The sequence below is a fragment of the Tasmannia lanceolata genome, unplaced genomic scaffold (genome assembly GCF_043159265.1).
Source record: "Tasmannia lanceolata isolate RefF3 unplaced genomic scaffold, GAP_Taslan_0.1 ptg000020l, whole genome shotgun sequence".
Taxonomy (NCBI): Eukaryota; Viridiplantae; Streptophyta; class Magnoliopsida; order Canellales; family Winteraceae; genus Tasmannia; species Tasmannia lanceolata.
The window spans coordinates 28839498-28849204 of NW_027518697.1; positions in this window are offsets into that span (position 1 = coordinate 28839498).

A 9707-nucleotide genomic window follows, 5' to 3' on the forward strand; every position below is an offset into this window, starting at 1 on the left:
GAATTAAGAGATCATTTTTAATGGACTCAAATAAAATACCGTATTTATACGAATTCCAAGAAAATGAGACATCATATTTGTATGATGTTCATAGAGAATTAAGAGACCATTTTTTAATGGACTTAGATAGAATGAAATACCGTATTTTTACGGATTCTAAAGAAATGAGACATCATATTTGTATGATGTTTAAAGAGAATTAAGAAACCATTTTTGAATGGACTCAGCGAGAGTGAAATACCGTATTTATACGGATTCTAAGGAAATTAGACATCATATTTGTATGATGTTTAAAGAGAATTAAGAGACCTTTTTTTAATGAACTCAGCGAGAATGAAATACCGTATTTTTACGGATTCCAAGGAAATGAGACATCATATTTGTATGATGTTTAAAGAGAATTAAGCGACCATTTTTTAATGGACTCAGAGAGAATGAAATACCGTATTTATACGAATTCCAAGGAAATGAGACATCATATTTGTATGATGTTCAAAGAGAATTAAGAGACTATTTTTTAATGGACTCAGATAGAATGAAATACCGTATTTATACGAATTCCAAGGAAATGAGACATCATATTTGTATAATGTTCACAGAGAATTAAGAGACTATTTTTGAATGGACTCAGATAGAATGAAATACCGTATTTTTACGAATTCCAAAGAAATGGGACATCACATTTGTATGATGCTCAAAGAGAATAAGAGACCATAGTTGTATGGACTCGAAGAGAATGAAATACCGTATTTATACGGATTCCTAGGAAATGAGACATCACATTTGTATGATGCTGAAAGGGAATAAGAGACTATAGTCGTATGGACTTGAAGAGAACGAGACACCGTAGTTGTACGGGCTTAGAGAGATTTAACTTGTCTGCGAGTGAGACAGGAGATCGAAAGGATTTAGCTTGTCGTCGAACGAAATGAAAAGCTAAGGGTTTGACCTGGCTGTGAGCGAGCCTGGGTCAAGATGATTGACCTGTCTGCGAATGAGACGGGAGGTCAGAAGGAATTAGCTTGTCTGCGATTGAGACGGAAAGCTAATGGATTGACCTGGCTGCGAATGAACCTAGGTCAGGATGATTGACCTGTCTGCGAGCAAGACAGAAGATCAAATTCAGATTGCTTGATTGATCAATTGTTGATTAATTGATGACTTTGACGATGGAGAATTTGAAGATTTTTCATGAACTTGAATTCGATGTGAATTTGATGAACTTTAGTTTCTTGAAATCAATGAAGGATGAAATCGGGAAAAATAGAGATCGTGCCCGATGACGATATTCGAAACTAAGACTTTGACGAATGACGAGACGAAAAACCTTAGAAATGAAGAAGCATGACTAACGAGAATGGTTTAGGAACGCTTTCAGGAAGCTTCAACAAGATTTTTCGCAAAGAGACTATTGGTATTTTCTTCTGGGGATTTTGATAACGGAAACTTTGATCTAATACCTGGGATTGGTAATCTAGAACAATGGCTCTCTTGGAAACTGAAAATTGGGAAGTGGGATTTTTTCTTTGACAGGTGTTTAGATAAACATTTCTTGACCAGGATAGAATTCAACTACCAGGAAGGAAATTAAAAATTTTAAGAGTTCGTCTTTCTGAGAAACTGGCCCAACCATCATCACATATGAAATCCTCGAAGCGTCAGGTGCCTTTCTGGGGCATGGTCCTCTTACGGAAACTGTATTTCCCGATGTTTCTACTTCGAAATGCTTCTGAGCTGATCTTTTTTAAAACGAAGCTCTTTGACTAGATTCTGGAGATCTTTCCTTCAAGATTAACTTGGCCAGGTACAATAACAGGGAGCTGACAACACTGGGCCTCTTTCACCGAGACAGTTGCATCATTTGGACACAAGGACGACGATTGATTATTCCTAAAGAGAAATTTTTGATAAAAGACACTACTCAAAGGATTGAGGAGCTCTGAAAGGGTGACTTAGAATAATAAAGATTGACTGACTACACTGACAAACACAGTGATGCTTCTGACTTAGTTAATATTTTGTTTGGTGAGTCTTAGCTTTTCAAAGAGTAGTTTCTCAATTAATAAACACTGGACTTCTTCCTTAAAACAGTAATGTCTCAAGGATTTGGTTACCATTCATACGATTGCTTGGTTTCAATGCCCCCAATTTCTAGGATGACACTTGAACTCGCTTGAATTCTTTTTGATCTTCAGTCTTGATACCGGCTATAGCCTTCTTATAATGATTCTCTTACCATGACCAAGTCACCTCTTCAGGGTTTTTAACTTGGCGGACCTTGTAAGCCTTAACTTTTGCCTTAACCGTCTTTCTAGGTTTTCGATCCAACAGGCTATCCCCATAGCTTTTGCTTAAGCCGCCCTTTCGGGTTTTCAACTTAGCAGGGGAATGATCTTAAATTTTGCTTAGACTGCCCTCTCAAGTTTTTAGTTTAGCGGATCTTCAAACTTCGTTCCTTTTTCTTGTTCATTCATTTTTATTTTTAGGCTTAGATCTGTGATTCTGAACATCTGAAAGACTTTATAGGTAGGATATGGCTTTTCAAAGAATGACTTAAGGTTGAACAAAGATTTGGACCGAACCTGTGAACAGGTTGCCTACGTATCCCAGGGTAGGAATCAGGTCGTGCGTAGCTCAGGCCGAATGCCCCTAGTTTGAAGGTAAATTGTTATTCTTTTTGTTCTTTCTCTCTTTTTTGTTTCTTTTTGTCTTCTTTTTTTTATTGACTTCCTTTTTCTTTTTCTTTTCTAGAACGATTGAATTTTTTTTTTAATCGACCGAACTCGGTTTGACCAAGCTGCCTACGTACCCCAGCGTAGGGATCAGGTCTCGCATAGTTCAGGGCGAATGCCCTTAGTTTGATGGGTTTTCAAAGGAATTTTATTCAGGCTCACAGGGGTTTGCAAACGGGTATTCTTTTTTACACTGGTCATGAATTTGGAATTTGTTCGGCCAAAGAAGGCCTTCCAATGTTCAGGTTTGAAATTGATCTAGGTTGATAAATTTGCTTTATTATTCTTCTTTCTTTTTTTTCATAGAGTTTGATGGCATTTCTAGGTAAGAGATAATGGATCTTCTTCTTTCAAGATTCTGATATGTGCTTTCGACTTTGATGGAGAGAAGCTTATTCTTTGACACCCTCAATCTATGGATCTGTAACTCTTGATATTTGATGATCGCTTTTCAATGCTTGCTCTTGAACTTATTATCTTGAATTTGTTGGCTTCATATTATGAATTTGGGAACCAAGGTCATTGACTGGAGATATGAAAGTTGTTTCCAATCCATGCCCCTTGTATAGCATATGTTTCTCCCTTTCTTCATTCTCTTGAGCTTTCTATCTATGTCTTGCCCTTAGTATCAGTTGTAGCGCATCTAGACAATCTTCTTATCCTCGAAATGGGTTTATCAATTCCTCACACTCTAATGTATTTCCAATAGGCATTCACTGAATCAAAGTTTCAGTGCCAACATTTATTATTTTAATTTTATCTTTGAGAGGCTGAGATTGGCGTTTCTCCTCTTGTTCAAGCAATTGTTGTGAATCAAGTAGAGTTTCGTCGATCTCTTCGTCATTTGAGGAGGGAGTCTTATTATTATTATTAAGATCAGTAGAATACTTGAGAAATAAATACAATGGAGCTATTGGGACTGAAATTTCATTTAAAGAAAGGCCCTATCTTGAATATACTCAATATTCACAACTCTAAAAAATAAGAAGAAAAGCAGAAGATAATTGGCCTGGACTAGGCATTGACCTTGAACTATAGAACTGTAAGACTTGACTCAATAACTAGATTGACCATAATGACTCGACTCAATGAAAAAGTGAAGGACTAAAACTGCAATTGTCTGGCTTTGGAGGCCAGACGAAAGCCGGTTCATGTCTAGTACTCTCAATTTCTGATTCTTCTTCACTGCACCTGGACTGGTGCTTCTCAAGTATAGGGCCTTCTAAGCATTGAGCTTGGCAGGCGACACAACATGGTTATGCATGGAATTATCAACAAATTCAGCGTTTGTTGGCATGCCAGCCTACGTTCATCAACCAATTTCTGGATTACAAGCCTCAAAGTTATACATTGATCAGTGCTATGCCCCTGTCCTCGGTGAAAATCACAGTGATCATGCTCCCTCCATGTCTTGTGGAGTGGATTAGGGGGAGGTTTAATGGGAGGTAAATAAATATTGCCTGAAGCCAATTCTCGCTGTAATATGATAGACGGTGGAAACTGGAGAGGGGTAAATTACTCATTGAGTTCTTGCTTAGGTGTAGGCTCTGACTGATCGTATTTGAATATCATAGGGTTTTGTAGCTCCTAGATATTTTTTGAAGTAAAATTGCCCCTGTTATAAGCCCCATCTGTTGTGGCCTCTTTGATTTCCTGACCTGTGGAGACCGGGCTCAATATATTCCGACCCATCATCATACATTGCTGGTCGTGATTATCATAAGACTTTCTCTTCATTTGCTCAAACCATGGTTTGCGGTCATAAGGAAAGGATGGAGTTCCGGCGCTTGATAAAAGATTTTGAGGGTCGAGGAACTCCATGTCTATAAGGTCTTAAATATCATATTTCAAACTAAGGCATTTATCAGTAGCATGACCAGGACGTAAATGGTAATCACAAAATTCTTTCATTTGGAAGGTCCTAGGAAAAGGATTAGGAACAGGCTCTGGTCCCAATAGTGTTATCATTCTTTCCTTGAGCAACCATTTCAAAGCATCAGGTCGCGAGATCGACAAGTCGGTGAATTCTCTTTTAGGAGTCTCAGATGGTGGCTCTTGGTCATATTCAAGAATTAAGGGCCCAATAGAATTCTGATGGTGCCGAGAGACGGAGTTCCTAGTAACAACATCCTGGACTTTGATATTTTTGTCAGCGAAATGTTCAGAACTTTGGGACTGACAATACCAGGTTTGCATTTGTTGCTTCATCTGATGAACTTATTCTGTTAGCGCAGCCATTTGTCTAGAGAGATTCACAATTAGTTCTTCCGAACCCATAACCATTGAGAAGCTAGGACCTTTGCCCTTAGAAACAATAGTGGTTGGACCAAATTTCTCAGTCAGTTGAGCTTTGATGAATTGATTTTCTTCCTTCAATTCCTTCATCTGTTGGACGAGCTGGGTCAAGGTTTCCATGATGTAAGAGAGCTGGGAATTTTTCATAGAGTCTGCCATGAGTATGGAAGGAGAGGATTAGAGACGCTTCCAAAGAAAATGGGGAATTAGGTTCTTCAATGACCACAAATAGATTCAAACCCAAGAAGCTTTCCTGGATTTTCAGTTGTGAACAGTCCTGGCATGGAAACAATAAGAACGGTATATGAGCTTGACATTCAAGGAGTATTCATTCTCAATGACTGAAAAGTGATTGTAGGCTAAACATGTAACGATAGGATGAATCCTCAAAGAACCGAGACATAGCAAAATGACACAAGTAAGCAGGGGAATGCCCCTAGTTTAAGGATTATGAGAATGAACTCTGAGGAGCTTAACAAAATAATCTTGAAAGAGGTTGCCTCTAAAGTAAGAAGCGACTAGGGATACAAGTATGATTAGATCATTTCAAAAGGAGGGTTGGGATTAAATAATCATAGGATCGAGACACACTCTTCCTGCCAATTAATAGAATGAATGAAGATATGATCGAATAAGAGAAAGACAATAGGCTCACGATCAAAGGTTTAGATGAGATCGCACAAGATTGCTTTGAAGGGTAGATCAAGAATAGACTAATCCTATGAGATCTTAGGAAAAATGGAATTTATATCATAATCCCAAAGGAAAAACTTTTAATCTTCTTACATCTTATCAGGTGTTACCTGAAGGCATCAAATCCTAGTCCTAATCTAGCGGAGTGGAGAGAAGATCTCGACTCATGACTTTGTTTGTGTTTCTAAAAACCGATCGTAACCATTGGAAGACGGACTACGGCCTAATCTAGACATAAATGGATAGGATATCCTAATCTAGGCTCTCACACGTGATGCACGCGTGTTCATACTATATGCATGTGTAGGATAATTTAGGGGTAAGGCCAAGAGTTTCCTTAGCGCGAATCCGTATTCGATATACTGTACCAATGTCCGGTGTATTAGTACGTGAACAAGAGATCCATGTACGCACCACGAAGGTACTAGGCTAAGAGTGGAATGTGTCTTTAGCACAGAGGCACCAGGTGATGAAATCCCAGTCAACCATGCTAGATAACACTCCGGGTTCCTAAAATAGGACGTGTGTGCATGTGAGATGCAAGGATTTAGATGCAAGTGATGTAAGTGTGTGAAATAAGTTTGCGCAATCTATGATGCCTTCAGGTCTTCTTAGATTAAATTTGAGTATGATGTGATGAGAAAATATAGCAAACAAACTAATCTAGCAAGTATATAAGATATAAGATAGAGTTTTCATGAGCCAATTAAAATCAATTCAAATGAGTTATCCTTTGGAATTTTAATGAAGTTAGGTGGTCCCCAGCAGAGTCGCCAAACTGTGGGACCCGATCCCGCGAGAGAGGGGAGCACGAGCCGCCTCCCGCTCTCTTGATCTCTCGTACCCACGCGAATGGTGTGTGCTTTTAATTATTGATTTAATTCATCTTTTTCGTGAACTTAGGATCACTAAAGCAATCCAAATTTTACGCAAAAGAGAATGACAGACTCGCCACCCATAAGTCACTAAAAATCTAGATTCGTTATCTGGTTACTAGAATGGAAGGTATGGGGAATTACCACCACATGCATCATTCTTGCCCGATAATCCGGTCTTCAATTTCAAAAGTTAACTCTCTTGAATTTCTTTTAAATGGCTCATTTAACTCTATATTAATGTGCGAACTATGTGACATGCATCCTAAAATCTAATTTCAATGTATTCCCTAATGTGTATCTTGATTTTCTTGATTCATTTGGATTCAATCTAAGTGAATATTCCCCTAAAATTCTAATTTGAGGAAAATCCTATATATTTTAATTAATTTAGTTAAGAATTTAGAAAAAACTAATATACAATGTAGGACACCAATCTAGACTGGAAGAACTGTTTCAACAGTTTAAGAGAGATTATTTAGTTCAAGTTGAGTAGATTTTAATATCATAAGACTCTATCTAAGATACTATATAGTCATATCTAAGTGCAACACATCCCTTAGACTAATGCAGGTGAACCTACATCTTAGGTAACTAGGCTTGTCCTATGGGAAAAATAGGTAGCTAGTGTAACTAGATCTATGTCTCAATTGCTAATAATAGCAATTGGTCGTTGTGGGACCCGATCCCGCGGGAGGGGTGGGGCGCGAGCCGCCACGCTCTCTCTTGGTCTCTCGTATCCACGCGATTGGCGTGTGCATTTTTAGTGTTGATTTTAATTCATCTTTTATGTGAACTTGGAATCACTAAGGCAATCCGAATTCCACACAAAAGAGTCTGACAGAGTCGCCACCTAGATGTGGGATCTAGGACCCATAATTAACCAGAAATCTAGACTCGCTACCTGGTTACGAGAATGGAAGGTATGGGGAGTTATCCACCACATGACCATTCCTGCCCGATAATCGGTCTTCGATTCCAAAAGCTAACTCTTTTCAATTTATTTTAAATGGCTCATTCAACTCTATGTTAATGTGCGAACTAGGTGACATGCATCCTAAAATCTAATTTCAATGTGAATCCTAAATGTGTATCTTGATTTCTTAATTTGTCTGGATTCAATCTAAGTGAAAGTTCTCCTAAAATTCTAATTTCAAGGAAATCCTACATATTTTAATTAAGAATTCATAATAAAATAAATATACAAAACCCCACATTTGTTGTGGAGCCGACTCGCGGTTGGTATGCCATCAGACATCCAAGCTGCCTACGTACCCAAGCCTCACTGGGATAAGAGTCGACGTAGTTCGGTGCACTTAAGCTAAGCTACTTATGCCTAACTCAACTAAGACACCGATCTAGACTGATTTGACTGTTTCAACAGTTTTAGGAGAAGTTGTTTAATTCAAGTTGAGGATTTTATTATCCTAGGATTTCATCTAAGATGCTATATGATTCTTATCTAAATGTAAGTTATTCCTTAGACTAATGCAGGTTAGCCTACATCCTAGTTTACTAGGCTTGTCCTAGGGAAAGATTGGGTGACTAGTGTAACTAGACCTATGGCACGGTTGCTATCCATAGCAAGCGTACGTGATGAGGCTAGACTCCTAACTCTATGACTCCCTAAAACCTAAGACTCCCTAAAACTTAGGACAAGACACGACACCAGTATTCCTAAATTGGGCTCTGAGGGTTCTTATGACAAAAACCGTAATCCAACGGTTCCGAAAGACACGAGATGAATCGATTTCAGTTCTTGAAATTAATTAATTTCGGATTTCAACGATTTTCAATTTCTGGACATTCAAGGATTACCAATGGTTCTAAGGTTCACCAATTTCGGCCCGGAATAGCATCCAAGGAAGGGAATCCTGCGCTCTTTCCTTGTTCAATTTAATACTTAGGTTATAGCACCTTATTGCCTGGCATATCTCAGAATTTCCGTGGACACTAACCTCGGAGCCAACAACGTGCTATAGCTTAAATATTCAAATTGTCAAAGATCGAGTGCAATAGGGATACGATTATGGATGCGCTGGCCATTTTTCCAGGGAAATCTAAAGATCCTAAGATTTCTGTTTCAATGGATTAAGGAGTTAATATGTGACAGAGATTTAAGGTTCTTTAGAGATTTTCAGATGATTTTTAATTAATTTCGGATTTTCAATGGATTTTATCAATTTTAAACATCTTAGTGATTTTACAAGTGAAACTGTTGCAAACGAATTTGAAATGATTTAAAACTTTTACAGCAGCAAGATATGATGAAATGTAGCTTACTGAAATATTTTTACAGATTTTTACATTAAGCTCATATTTAATTTTGATTTAACAATTAATTGATCAGATTGCAAAAATAACACAGAAACTACTAGAAATAGAAATATAAATTCAATGATATTTCTACAGAAATAAGATATGAGTAAATATAGCATGCTGTGAGATTTTCATGAATTTTAGAAAATATTTACTATCAATTTCGGATTTTTAAATTTTCAGACCAGATCATGAATTAACACTACATCCCATATGAAACAAGATCTAAATCACTTGAAAAGTTTACATCAACTAGAAATATGGAAAATAAGACTACTGTAAAAATTTTGGAAATTTTATCTTTGATCTGATGTCTGTAAAAAGTCTCCCAAAATCTGATAAGTTTCAAAGAGAGCATAAAATAATATACCAAACCAAATCCAAAAATTCTCAAAACTTTATGGTAGACTGTATCAGCATTATATTATTTTCGTACTAAATTTCATTAATTTTGGAATTCGTTTAGTATATATTTTATTTTTCTTCGTCGAAAAGATATTTTTGAAGAGTTTTCTATTTTTAAAACACGATTTTCGAGAAAATTACGACTCCGGAAAATGTCCTCCAACCTTGTTCTGATGTGATGAACACAGGAAAAATTTAAAATTCTAAAAAATAGATCATCCCGAGATGGCTATTGTTTCGAATTTCATAATTTCTCAGCTAATATTTTAAGTAAAATTCTACTCTTTACTCAAATTCTAAAAAACCGTTCATTCAATGTCCGATCCGATCCGATAGTTATTTTACTCTATTTAAGTAGAACATCGTATTAAATTTTGGGACGAAACGG